At 47.0% G+C, this 14,498-nt stretch overlaps 1 protein-coding gene across 1 annotated transcript in view; it reads right to left on the bottom strand.

The window, feature by feature from the left end:
- Positions 1-14,498, bottom strand: part of TKTL1 (transketolase like 1) — an 80,359-nt gene that overhangs the window by 12,444 nt on the left and 53,417 nt on the right. The gene's annotated exons all lie outside the window — the stretch shown is intronic.

The following is a 14,498-nucleotide window of genomic DNA, read 5'->3' as shown; positions in this document are numbered from 1 at the left end:
GGTTCAAGTTAAGCTACTGGCTAGCAGCGCAATCACAAATTAAGGTCCTTCACAGCTGAACAACCAAACACTTTAAACCTACAGAACCTTGTGATCTAAACATGAGTTACTGGTTCATTTTGGTAGCCCTTTCAAAATTAGCACACAAGATCAATGTAATTCATCATGGGTCAGACTTCAATTCCAATCCTTCAAAATACTATGCAGCGTAAAGACAAGTGCAAAATATTAACTCCAACATAGATAGTTGGAGGAGAGAACGTGGGAGACTGGTCTACACGTGTGCATTTCACTCTGATCATATTTAAATTAGTGTTCATGACTGGATCGTAACTAATCTTCAAAGAGTAAAACGACTATCCATAGGCAAGAATCAGGATTCTTCAATTTTCCAGTCCCATATCTAAAGGCGACTCATTGGTCCTAATAAAATAAACCACCATTCAGTGAATTGAAAATGGGCTTTGACGTCACTCACTGGCAGCATAGAAAAAAAATATATAAACTATTCAAAAGGCAATTGTGTTGAAACGGACGGTCACATCAGACAAGGAGCTTTGAAGTATAGTTGCCAGTTAGTTCCAGGACACAAGAGATGCACACTATTCATCCATTTGATAGAAAGGAAGGCTTTGTACCAAGATACCCTTGAGACTGCACGAAAACAGTAGATTCCTTTGCAGTCTCCTGAACAGAGGTGCAGCTTGCACAGGCCCAGATGCAAGACTTCCCTGCTGCAACAAAAGCCTCCTGTTTCGGGGACAGATACTTATGCAGACGTTTTGAGATAGTGTGCCCCACACAATCCAGAGCCACTAGGATGACTTGGGCCCGGTCATTCCCATACTCTAAAAATCAAGCTGGCAGAAAGGGATACAGGAGTCCAGAGCTCCACTCTAGGAGGAAGGAGTCCACCTTCTTGAGAAGGCCAGAGTGGAAAAGTGTTGACACTGGCCGTTCTGTGGCAGCGAAGAGATCGAGATTGGGTATTCCCATTCCTAAAAGTTGCCCTGCACCATCTTCAGTTTAAAAGGCCATTCGTCATCCACTAAGCAGCAGAGTTCATCCACTCGTGTAGATTCCCCCGGTGGTTCACGACCAGAGAAGTGCCCTGATTCACTTCCAGTTGTGCAGTGTCCTGGTAAAGGACCAAAGATCCCTGCCCTGCTTGCTGCAGTACCACATGGTAGTGTGGTCTGTGAGAACTTTAACCAGGCTCCCTTGGATGGTTGGCAGGAAGGCTTTCAAATACCAAGCTAATCACCCTCCACTCCAACAGCCTGGTCTCTGGCAGAGGCCAGACTCCACAGAGCTCCAAGATGGCTCCCAGGTGGCCTCCCCAGCCCAGAGACATCCATCACAGCGGTCGGCTCTGGAGGGAGGTGGCGTAAGAAGGATCTGCCACTAGCCCAATCAAAGTAAAGGAGCCACTACTAAGTCTTCCAGGCTCTTTCAAAACCTGAATGGAATCAAATGGATACTGCTGTGCTGTGTCCACTGGGACAAAATCCCAGGGCAGAGCCCGCATGGGTCATCTGCCACATTAGACAAACAGAAAGCCAACAACGAGTTACCTCACTCATACTCATTGAAATCCAGGGCAGAGGCTGAAGGTTTGACCCAAGTAACTGGCATACATGAGTTATTCTTTGAAGGATTAAAGGGACATTTTCTGAAGTCAGTCACTAAAACTAATAAGCGCCCTCCTAGGCGGCTCCGCTGGTATGACAGGGAATGTAGAAATGCAAGATCGAATCTAGCCGCTGCTCTCTCAAGTGGCAATAGGATTTACATCCAGTTGGCAAGGCAGGCCTACAAAAAATGTCTTGTACAAGCCAAAGAGAATTGGGATGAGCTCTTTTGGCAAGATCTGAAGGGAGCCAGTTATGGGAATGATTCTAGAAGGTTTTGGAATATTATTAAATGGAATAGGGGTGGCCCATCTGATATTCCTTTAAATTATGTGGCTCAGGACGAGTGGCTTAAGTACTTTAAGCCTCAGTATGCCTGTAGCCTTTCACATATTCCTTCTGTAACAATCTCATACGTCTTCTACAACAAAGGCCCTTTCAGCCCCAAAGATGTCTTAATAGTATTGGCCTCGGTAGCTACCGGATGTGCACCTGGATTTGATGGGGTTCCATCTGATGTCTTTCTCCAGAATAGAATTTGCTGGAGCAAGTACATTGCACTAGTGGCCAACGCGGTGGCTGAAGGTGCCCCTGTACCAAAATCGTGGGGGGGGGGGCGCTATCATTATTCCGTTTTTTAAAAAAGGCGACAAGGCCCTCCCGTGTAACTACAGACCCATTAGTCTGATACACAATTCAGAAGATCATTGGGAGGATGGTCCTGAATTTAATACTAGATTGGGAAGAGGACAATGGGGTTTTATCCTCATTTCAAGCTGGCTTTCGTAGATCCATTAGCACAGTGGACCAGGTTTTTCGCTTTATCCAATTATATTGGAAGGTTGTGACCCTGGGGAAAGGCAGCCTCTTTGTTGCTTTTGTTGACTTAAGGGCTGCCTTTGACTTAGTCCCACGCTCAAGGCTGTGGCTTGTTCTAGCAAAGTTGGGGCTTTCTCCGGAAGTTGAGAATCTGGTTATGAGACTACACGAGTCCAATTTTGCTAAAGTTCAATGGGGAGGTTTTAATGATGTTACTCCTGAGTTCCCAGTGGAGCGTGGTGTACGCCAAGGCTGTACTATGGCCCCGACGCTCTTCTCCTTGTATATAAACGGGATAGTAGATCTTCTGCTTAGTGTTCCTACAGATGCTCCCAAGCTGGCAGGGATAGTTACCCCAATATTGATGTTTGCGGACGACACTCTTAGTGTCAAAAACGCCAAGTGGTCTGCAAAGAGCCCTGTCTTTGACGATTTCGGTTTAGCCCAGGGTCTGGAAGTAAATGTATCCAAGACCAAACTCATGGTTTTTAATCCATCTTCTAGTTATATAGAGCGAGGAAGTTCTTCATGAATGTCCAGCCACGAGGAGGTCAAAAGTTTTATATATCTTGGTATGCACATATCCAACGATAACAAGTGGAGTAAGCATATCATGACAACCTCCCTGAAACTTCGGCAGATCACTGGGGTCTTACTCAACGAGTTCAAAACCTCCCTTACTAAGCCGATTAAACCTGTTCTCCAGGTTTATGAGGCAAAGGCTTTAAGCTCTGTCTTGTATGGGGCTGAGCTATGGGGTTTTGACTCGTTGAGTCCACTAATGGTAGTTAAAATAAATTTTTACGTAGTATTACAGGCCTTCCCCAGAGTACTCCCTTGGTCCCTTTAAGATACGATCTAGGTAGGAGAGCTATTCTGGAACTAGCCAATCTCCGTCCGGTTTTATACTGGCGGAGGTTGTGGTCTACTCCGGAGCTCTCCTTCTATGCCAGGGGGCTCTTGGATGTCATCAAGTCTGATACTTCTCATAAGATTGGTTGGCTGAGGAAGATACGTGTGGCCCTCGTAGATCTGGGTTTGGAGGGGCTGTGGAATGATCCAATGACATTCCCCTCTAAGAGCTCCTTGAAAATGTTATATTGGGAACATTTTGATTATAAAACCTGGAGCCAAGTTAATTGTTCTTGGATGACTAATTGGTTCCTAGAGGTAAAGGTTACTCCAGCCCTAGAAACTTACTGGGACTTGATTACTAAACCAAGTGACAGGAAGTTATATTTTCAGCTACGAGTAGGTTCCTTGCCACTCAGGTCCCTTACAAGCAGGTGGTCGAGTGCTGGCAATGATACATGCCCCGCATGTGGCATGCAGTCTGAATCAATTGGCCATTTCCTGTTTGTCTGCCCTGCCTATATTGACCGACGTATCTGGTTGTCTCCATTGTGTAGGGTTTTGGGCACAAGGAGTAGTCTTGTGGCCCTAAGGATCCTACGCACTAATACCCTTCCGATTATTTCTATTTGTCTTGCCAAATATCTGGGCTGGGCATGGAATCTAAGGAATAAATCGGTACGCTCACTCTGTTAGTTCTTAATTGAGCTCTGTTGGTAGGGCCACGGAATACTCTTGATGTTTTAACTTTTCGCATTTTTATATGTTATTCCACCATCTCGTCATCCGAATTACTGTTTAATCTCTTTTTATTCATATTTTTAATATTTATCATGATATATTTTATGGTTCTTTGCATCCATTAGGGTGCTTTTATTGTACTTGTATTTACGTGATACTTGTGTCTTTTATGAATTTGAACTTTCGAATAAAGACTGATGAATATATAAAGACAGGCCTGGGCCCATCAAAGATCTTGCTTTCAAAATAGCAAAGAAACTGCCCTTCTACTGGTTTTCCAAGAAAGACCAAAACAAACTAAACTTTGAATATCAGGAATGCTGAAGGTAAAGTAATAGTATGCCTCATGGCATACTTTCAGTATCCTATCAATTTGATGTTAGTTTGTAACCTGAGGACTATACCCGGAAGAGGAAATAAACGAATCGAAAACTATAACCTACAATATCAGACCAACAAAAATGTATTCTGGACTCATGAATTACTCAGTAAGATGGAGGTAGCTTTCAGCTGGTAAGGTAACAAGTCCAGATTTAATTCCTACAAAATTCTAGGTGGTCTTGGGTACTATTCTAACCCCCAATTTTCTTTCACCATTACAAGGCTTTGAATGAAACACATCTAGCTTCAAAAGGAGCAGCCGGATTACAGAGTTACCCTGTGGTCTAGAAATTTCTAGTATTCAGAGTAGCCCTAGAAGTCTAAGCTCAAAGGTTTTGGGATCTTGTTGATTGGATGTCTCAACCCTGGATCTTCTTCAGAAGTAATTTAAAAAGTTTAAAGTTTTTTTATACTGTTAACTTCATTTAATGTGTGACATGTATGTATATGAATCTTATGGCCTATTGACTGACTTAAAGCTATGTAATGAAACCCAGATGGGGTAGTTCTGAAATATAGGAGAACCTCATAGGAAAGGAGTTTGACCTTACTGGTGGACACAAGAACCACAAAGTTCTGACGTTGGATGCTGCTGCTCCATAAGGATGTTGGTTATAACTTTCATAGCCAGGAGCGTCAGGTCAAGGACCTCCGCAGCCCTCAGTCTCTTGCCCTCCCTAGTCCCGCAAAAGGGAACAGTATCTGGAGAAGTGCAGAGAATACTGGCACGATTCTCGTACTAGTTGTCCTCATCGTACTGAAGTTCAAATCCATTACTATCATTTTTGAAAATCCGGCTTTGGTCTCAGAGGCAAAAGTGTGGTTTAATGTCTTGAGCGTGATAAAGGCAAAGTGTCCAAGGATTGCCAAAAGGCTGTGCCCGGACTAGTTCACAACATGCAGAGTCAGAGTGCACTATTGGTTGTGGATCCTCCAATGGGGAGGTCAATGGATCCGCAGTGTGGTGCAGAACCAGAGGCATGATCAAGAGGCTCAATTGGCACCAAGTACCTGCCAGTTAAAGCCCAATTGGAGGCCCCTGCGGATCCTTGAGGGACTGCTCCTACCAAAGAGATCCAGAAGCATGCCGAAAATGCCCAGCATAGACTCCCCAAAGACCCTGCGTCGCCTGCGGACCCTAAACGTCTGGGTTCATCAGAACAGGCACTCTACTCCTCAGGAATGAGATTGGTTGGTACATTGATGCCCTAGCATCTTGCTTGGCGATTGATCAAGGAGCATATTCATGCTTGGACTTCAACTAAAAGACGTTGGTTACAACCAACATGCTGCAGGAAGGACACCTTCCTCTTGACATACACCAGTTACAAGGTGGAGTTTTGAGAGCTTCACAATCCCATATAACCTTTGGTCTCATCTGACTGCAGTTTTCACAGCTTCTGGAGAAGTGATACAACTTCCGAGCACCAGAGGCATACCTGGTGGAGATGTGTCACTTATTGGGAACAGTCCCTACAAGGTTTAAACCCTGTTAATTTGAGGGGCCCATTTCCCTCAGACAAAAAGGAATAGAGCCAGGGTCTGAAGGCACAGAAAAGAAACTACTCTGCATTCACATCTTACCCATTAGTGACAAGCCTTTTGACAAGTAATTGTCAAGGTAATGTCAGCGGTAGAAGTTTAGCCAATCCTTCATAAGAAATACTGCAACGGTCCTTTGAGACACGGTTTAGATCCTGCTGCAAGTACTGTTGCATAAACTAGGGCTCTAAACTACTTCATGGTTGGCTTTCCCACCCACAGGTGCCTAAAGTTGGTTCAGTGCTCCAACACTGCAGCATGAAAGTCCAGGTTGTTGTAGCTCCACACAACCCCACCGATCAAACTGGTTGATGGGGTGTCCGTGTTACTAACAGTCCTATGAACGGCCAGGGATGCAGTGGTAATTCAAATCCAATTTCATGCTTTAGAGCATCACAAAGACAAGTTCAGCACTTTAAAAAACACCTTTAAAAAGGGTTTTTTCCGTCTCATCCCGTTGCTTAGTATGCGACTAAGAACAGATGAATAGAATTAAAACAGCTCTAAAGCCATGAGAATATGAACATTTCTTACATGGTTGGAAATTAAGGCAACCTAAAACTCAAAGACTTGTGCTACACTAGAATAGTAGTTAACCTGCCTCTAAGGTTCCATGGGAGTCTGCATACTTGTTCACAGCTGAGAAGCACAGATTGTCAGACTTCAGCCAGGGAGTGTTCCCTTAAATAGAAAGCACATCTGCTGGGCTCAGCTCTCACTATGGGAATGGATGTTGCAGCAGTTTGGCAGGACTTCTTGTGATAACCTGGGACAAAGACCCCTCTGAGTGGAATGCCGCTGCATGGGACAGTCATAGGATTGACCATTACCACATACTGAGGACTTTCCACAGTATGCCAGACCCAGCAAGTATGGCAAGTAGATCAATTCATTTGGACTACATGTTTAACTTGTGTATTGAATGTCTGACCTTGAAAGAGATAACAGGGAAATTGTATCAGACATGTCACCTTCGGTGTTCATCAAGAACAGTTTGGATAATTTGGCACTCAAGAGTTTGGTCCCCCCCCAAAATAATCCACAAAACGACAGACGAATCAAAAGATAAACTGGCCAACTTAACAGGCTGGCTCAAAGGAGCCTGGCCTTCGGGTCTTTAAGTCAGTACTTTCGCAACAAGATTTGAATTTAAGGGGAGCAGTGGGTTGAAGATTTGAAAGACCAAAATGGTCACTGTACCAGTGACCACACCATAATGAATTGTACGATATATTAACAGCCCTTGCATGGTTTAACTTATTAGGCAACCACGCTAACTTGCAGTTGCCACAAAGTTATTGGAGCTGGTTAGAGGTAGAAACCATACCCCAGGCTATGTAATAGGACAAGCAAAGAGGTAGGGGCACATGCCTATCCAATTAAGGTATATTGGCTACGTGGCTGAAGCTCTGGGTAGCAGGGTTCCAACATGGGCTACACATTCAGTCATTGAAGGGCAGGGTGCAGATGTTACACTGCGGAACAGGACTGATTCCCCCCCACACAAAGATGCATTCCAGTTTCAGGGGTAACCACTCGCACTCAAAAGATAAGACCGAGGAGTTTGCAGGCTCCCAGACTCTCCTAGACTTATTAAAAAACAAATGCTCATGTAGATCTGGTCTCTACCTGAACAGACAGGTCCTCTGAACCTGGCAGGGGTACTCGCCCCCCCCCCCCCCCCCCCCGCAGCAGGTGGTGGTCATGAATTAGGAGGAAAGCAGCCAACGTTAAATCTCCGGGACTTGCCTTACTCTACATGCTATATTTGGGCCTCCTTTATCTTCTTCCACTTTGCCAAGATGACAAATAGAGATTCATAATGTGCCGTCAGACCAGTGTAATATTACAGCAAAAAAAATAAAAAATAGCCGGGCTTTAAAAAGGACTCACTGACCAAAACCACTGAGGATATTAGAAGCATTTTGACAGAAATAGTAGCGGCCATGATACCATTAGACACAGCAGCCTTTCACAATCTCCCTCTCCACTTTACTCTACAGACTTCAGGCAGCCGGGATCTCCGGGAGAATACAAGTCAAGTTTACCTCCTTTTAACAAGGCCAGACAGTGATGCTTTCTAAATTTAGATCTTCTCCCAAAGCCATCATTTGTTGGTACCCCACAGGGCTAATCACCACGCCCTCTGCTTCGACTTTGCGATCTATACATTGCTGGCCCATGCCATTCAGAAATCTTTGGTTTTTCGCTCCCAAGTTAGAAATTACACAGCGGATCAGAAAAAAAAATATATTATACACACACCCCAACCTACACAACTTCAAAAGCTGTCTCCGTAATATTGAAGTTCAACGCACACTTCCTGGGATTAAAACAGTAATGAGACAGTTATTTTTCTCTTAAATTACATGGACTCAAGACAGGCAGCACTGGGTACAGGACCCTCACCTGTGCAGCAAGCATGGAATATTGGGGAGGTTTTGCTGGCCTTTGCTGAGCACATCAAACACCTATGCTCAAAAGGTTGTCTTGAGAACCAGAAACATGTTCCTGTTCATCCCAACCACAGCAAGAAAGGATCGGATCCAGGCCTTTAATCTCATCTTGGGGGAGAGAAGGGGGTAGGGGAATTAATGCAATTTGCTCCTGGTAGGATTACCTTAAAACTTGGTGCAGAAGAGGATGCAAATTCTGCAAAATACAGCAGCCAGATTCTGGGATAGAGACTCCGTCAATAACCAATGCGTTGTGTCCCAGTAAAAAATAAAAGTATATATATATATATATATATATATATATATATATATATATATATATTTTTTTTTTTACAGATTACACATTTGGAAACTTCTTATTTGGATACTCCTCTGTAGGCAAGCCACTACAAGAATGTATCCATTCCGTTTTCAGAATTTGATGTTTACAGGATTCTGATATTGCTATTTAACTTTTTGCCAAACCTAGCTAAGGCTTATTTCACCTGGTAGAGGTATACAACACAAAGGAAGAGGGACGGAGCACCCGGTGCAATGTAAATCAGTCCAATCAGATATATTGGAAAATTCCTTCTTTATTCAATCTTAAAAAATGGTTTTGTCCACCAAGGGTCCAGTAGAACAATTAAAGTAGATACAGTTATTAGAAGATTTATTTAGAGCCTCTACCAGGTGAAATCAGCCTTAGCTAGGTTGGGCAAAATAGCAATATCAGAATCCTGTAAACATCCAAAATTCTGAAAACAGAATGGATACATTCTTGTAGTGGCTTGCATACAGAGTATCACCCAAATTGAATATGCTACTTACCAGTATGCATCTGTTCTTGGCATGTAGGGCTGCTGACATTCATATCTGTGCATAGATCGCCGCCTAGTGTTGGGTCCGGATGTTTGCACGTTGTTGTCCTGGAAGAGTCTTCGAAGTATCCTTGGATAGGTGACTCCTCCCCTGGACTACAGTGCGCATGGGCATCCTCTCCATCCTCAGATTGTTTTTCGCCATTGTGGCAGTGATGGAGTAGATACAGAAAGTGATGACCATGCTTGCAGTAATTCTGAGAGCTGCAGCTGCGACAGGCGCCGGGGAGGAGGGAGGGCGATATGAATGTCAGCAGCCCTACATGCCAAGAACAGATGCATACTGGTAAGTAGCATATTCAGTTCGAGGCATGTGGGCTGCTGAATTCATATCTGTGCATAGAATACATAGCAGTGCCCTCTATTGGCGGCGGCTACCCGTGCCAGCTGCAGCGGTCTGAAAAAGTGTCTTGAGAACAGCCTGTCCTACAGCTGCCTGCTGTTTTGACTGCACATCTACACAATAGTGTTTTGTAAATGTGTGTGTAGTGGACCATGTGGCTGCTCTGCATATATCATGCAGGGGAATATTTCCTAGGAAGGCCATGGAAGCCCCCAACTTACGTGTTGAGTGGGCTCGTGGTGGAATAGTTAATGTGCGTTTTGCCTTTTGATAACAGATTTGAATACACTTAACTATCCATCTGGCTATCCCTGCTTTGGAGATGGCGTTACTTTTGTGGTGTGGGGCAAAGGCAACGAACAGTTGTTTTGTCTTCCTGAATGGTTTAGTCCTGTCGATGTAGTACATGAGGGCCCTCCGTACATCTAGTGTATGTAGTGCCCTTTCTGCAACAGTTTGTGGGTTTTGGAAGAAAACCGGCAGTTCAATAGTCTGATTCATGTGGAACTGCGATATTACCTTGGGCATGAATTTGGGGTTGGTACGTAGTACGACCCTGTTGGCGTGAACCTGAATAAATGGCTCTTGAACGGTTAGTGCCTGGAGTTCACCAACTCTTCTTAGGGAAGTGATCGCTACTAGGAAGGCCACTTTCCAGGTAAGGAATTGAATCTCGCATGAGTGTAGAGGTTCAAAGGGTGGACCCATCAGGCGTGTGAGGACCAAGTTGAGGTTCCACATTGGAGCCGGTGGGTGACTAGGTGGAATGACTCGTTTGAGCCCTTCCAAGAATGCTTTGATGGCAGGCACTCTGAATAGAGAGAGGTGCTGCCTGGTTTGCAGGTAGGCTGATATTGCGGTCAAATGGACACGTATAGAGGTGTACGCCAGATTGCATCGGTATAGGTGTAAGAGATAACAGATGATGTTTTGGATGGATGCGTCTAGCGGGTTGATGTCATTATTACCGCAATAAATGACGAACCTTTTCCATTTGGCTGCATAGCAAGCCCTGGTAGTGGGTCTCCTGGCCTCCTTGATGATGTCCATACAGTCAGGTGGCAGGTTGAGATAGCCAAACTCTAGGACTTCAGGAGCCAGATCGCCAGGTTCAGCTGTTGCGGATCTGGGTGCTGAACCTCTCCATGGTTCTGCGTCAAATGCGCGGGTTTGATCCGCAGCCTTTGATGCGGCACCACGGAAAGTTCGAGGAAGGTGGTGTACCACGGCTGGCGTGCCCACGTGGGAGCAACTAGGACGAGTGTCAGGGAGTGTTGTCGGAGTTTGCGGGCCACTAGCGGTATCAATGGCGCTGGGGGAAAAGCGTACGCAAATCTGCCGGACCAGTTCATCCATATCGCATTGCCCTGCGACTGCGGATGTGGGAATCTGGCGGCGAAGCTTTGGCATTTTGCGTTTGCTTGTCGCGAATAGGTCTATTTCTGGATGACCCCACTGCTGGAAGTACGGTTGGAGTACTGATGGGTGTAACTCCCACTCGTGCATCTGGTGGCTGTGTCTGCTGAGCAGATCCGCCATCTGGTTGTCCTTGCCAGGGAGGTGTTCCGCCATGAGGAACATGTTCCTCTGAATGGCCCACTTCCACATGCTCTGAGCCAGATGAGAACTGTGGAGAGTGTGTTCCTCCCTGCTTCTGTATGTAGTACATGGCAGTCATGTTGTCCGTCCGGATCAACACGACTTTGTTGCACAGATGTACTTTGAATGCCTTCATGGCCAGGAAGATTGCAATCAGTTCCAGAAGGTTGATGTGCATCTTCTTCTGTTGTGTCGTCCATAGTCCCTGCACTGTGTAGTGGAGTACATGAGCTCCCCATCCCTGGAGAGACGCGTCCGCTGTCAGTACTATTTGCGGAACAGGCTCTTGGAACGGTCGGCCCTTGCAAAGGTTTTGTGGATTCCACCAATGCAGAGAGTTGTATGCCCGACCGCTCACCAACACTAGGTCTTTCAACTGTCCTTGAGCCTGATTCCACTGACGTGCTAGGCACTCCTGAAGTGGGCGCATATGTAACCTCGCGTGCGGGACTATGAAGATGCAGGAGGCCATCATGCCTATCAACTGCATAAACACTCGCGCTGGAAGCGAGTGATTGGGTTTGAACTTGGAGATCAGCAGTTGTATGCTGTTGATCCTCACTAAATTTGGCTGAGCTGTGGCCGCCAGTGTGTCTATAGTCGCACCTAGGTACTGTTGTACGTGTGCGGGCTGGAGATGGGACTTTGGGTAATTTAGTGAGAATCCCAGACTGTGAAGAAGGTGAATGGTGCGGGACATGTGGCTTGCACATTGCTGGGCTGACTTCGCTTGAACGAGCCAGTCGTCTAGGTAGGGGTAGACGTGTATATGCTGCCTCCGTAGATGTGCTGCCACCGTAGCTAGGCACTTCGTGAAAACCCTGGGCGCTGTTGTCACGCCGAAGGGAAGGACTTTGAACTGATAGTGCTGCCCCTGAACAGTGAACCTGAGGTATTTTTTGTGTGAGGGGTGGATGGGTATGTGAAAGTACGCATCCTTGAGGTCCAGTGAGGCTAGGAAGTCTCCCTGCTTGAGAAGCGGAAGGACTTGCTGTAGGGTGAGCATGTGAAAGTGCTCTGAAAGAATGTACTGGTTCAGGGGTCTCAGGTCTAATATAGGCCTGAGCGACCCGTCCTTTGGAATTAAAAAGTAGAGGGAGTAAACCCCCGTACCCTGCTCGTGGATGGGGACGACCTCTATAGCGCCTTTTAGAAGCATACTTTGCACCTCTTGCTGTAAGAGCGTTAAGTGCTCTGAGGACATAGGACGGTTTCTTGGTGGTATTGTGGGTGGAGTGGAGGTTAGTTCTAGACAGTAACCGTATTTTACAATATCTTTGACCCACCTGTCCGTGGTGATGGAGTTCCACGTGGACAGGAACCTTTGTAGTCTTCCCGACAGGTGTTATGTGGTCGGGAGGAAGGGAGAGGGCGTCACTGCTTGTTCTTGGGGGAGGACCTAGTGTTGCCGTAGCCACGTCCTCTGCCCTTTGTACTGGAGCCACGATATCCACCTCGGGTGTTTTTATCGTAGGTGGTCTGTGTATTGCCTTTGTTATACGTTTGTTGTGACCCCTGTCCTCTACCAGCCCCCTTGTTTCCGGGGCGACGAAAGGAGCCGCTCCGAAAGGGCTGAGTTTGTAGGGCGCCCATGGACTTTGCAGTGTCCGTGTCCTTTTTTATCTTTGAGGGTGGTGTCAACCTCTGGGCCGAATAAATAGTCGGGGTTGACGGGCTGGTTCAGTATGTTGTTTTGTACCTCAGGCTTGAATCCCGAGATTCGTAGCCAGGCATGTCGTCGCAGCATGACGCTTGTGTTTATGGCCCTGGCAGCCGTGTCTGCAGCATCTAGTGCACATTTGATGGAAGCATTTGTGAGTAGCTGTCCCTCTCTGATAAGAAGTTCTGCACCTTCTTTGAACTGGTCAGGGAGATGTTGGAGTAGTTGCTCCAATGTGTCATAGTGCGCTCTATCGTAGCGAGCGAGGAGCGCTTGAGTGTTGGCTATGCGCCATATGTTGGCAGCCTGGGCGGCAACTCGCTTGCCGGAGGTCTCTAGCACCTTGGACTCTTTGTCCGGGGGAGGAGCGTCACCTGTCGTTTGCGAGTGTGCCCTCTTGCGAGCATTCGCTACGACGATGGAGTCGAGTGGTAATTGTCCTTTGATGTAAGTAGGATCCCCAGGTGCTGATCTGTATTTTTTATCAATCCTGGGGTTTATCACTCGTGCCCTGGTGGGTTCCTTGAAAATGTCCTTAGCTGGTCTGAGGACCCCCTTCAGCATTGGCAGAGTTTTTACATGTCTTTCTGAGGATGCAAAAGTGTCCATTAGAAAGTCATCCTCGATGGTATCTGAGTGATGCTGTACCCCATGGTTATTTGCAGCACGTTCAATAAGAGCGTTGAACGCCGCAGTATCCTCCGTGGGAGATGTTTTTGCCCCATAGAGTTGTGGGTCCTGTGTATCGAGAGGTGCACTGGGGTCTGCAGGGTCGCCCCAAGTTTGATCAGGGTCCTGCTGGTCATCAGGGTCTGTGTCTACATGGTAGGGTGCTTGGTCATCCATGTAGTCCTCCAATGCATCCGTGTCGGAGCGTGTGGGGGAGAACCGGTGTGTATCCTGGTAGGAGGAATGGAACGGTTCATAAAGGAGAGGTTCCGATTCCACAGGCAGCTTCCTTTTTAGTGGGATCCTGAAAGGGTCCAATGGCGGTTCCGAAGTTATCCTTCGGTCGTGGAGAATCAGCCTGCCAGTGTCGGCGTTGATGACACGTGACGGAGACGTCTCGTCCGGTGGAACCGGAGGCTGGGTAACTCGTGTCCTGAGTTGGAATATCTTCGGGATTGTTGACGGAGGCAAGCCGAAGGTAATGTTGGCTGGCCCCGTAGAGGTTGCTGGAGCTCCGATCGGGCCGGAACCCGACGGGTCTTTGAGGGCCGCCGTGGTTTTGTTGCTTTGCGTCGCAGCAGGCCGCACTTGGGGCGTCTTTGAGGCTTTGGCACCGGGCAGGTTTGTAGAGCCGGGCGTGGATTTTTTCGGTGCCGGCGGGTCCTCGAGTCGAGGTGTGGAGATCACCGTCGACGTCTTCGACACGTGAGGCATCGGCGTCGTCGAGGGAGCGACGCGAGGCGAAGCAGGCGGTATTGCCCTCGGTGTCGTTGGCGTCGGCAGCCGAGTAGGTTTCTCGGTGCCAATGGCCTTTTTCCGTTTGTCGACTCCGATGTCGCCCGATTCCAGTTCGGCACCGAAGTCCCTCTTGGTGCGGTCGGTGCCGACGCGTTGCGCTGACGTCGAAGGCGTGGAAGGCCTCGATCCGACCAGCGCCACTTTCAG

Source organism: Triturus cristatus, chromosome 10 (assembly GCF_964204655.1).
Source record: "Triturus cristatus chromosome 10, aTriCri1.1, whole genome shotgun sequence".
NCBI classification, from domain to species: domain Eukaryota; kingdom Metazoa; phylum Chordata; class Amphibia; order Caudata; family Salamandridae; genus Triturus; species Triturus cristatus.
Note: the sequence above shows the minus strand (reverse complement) of the source record. Positions and strands in the feature narration are given on the sequence as shown.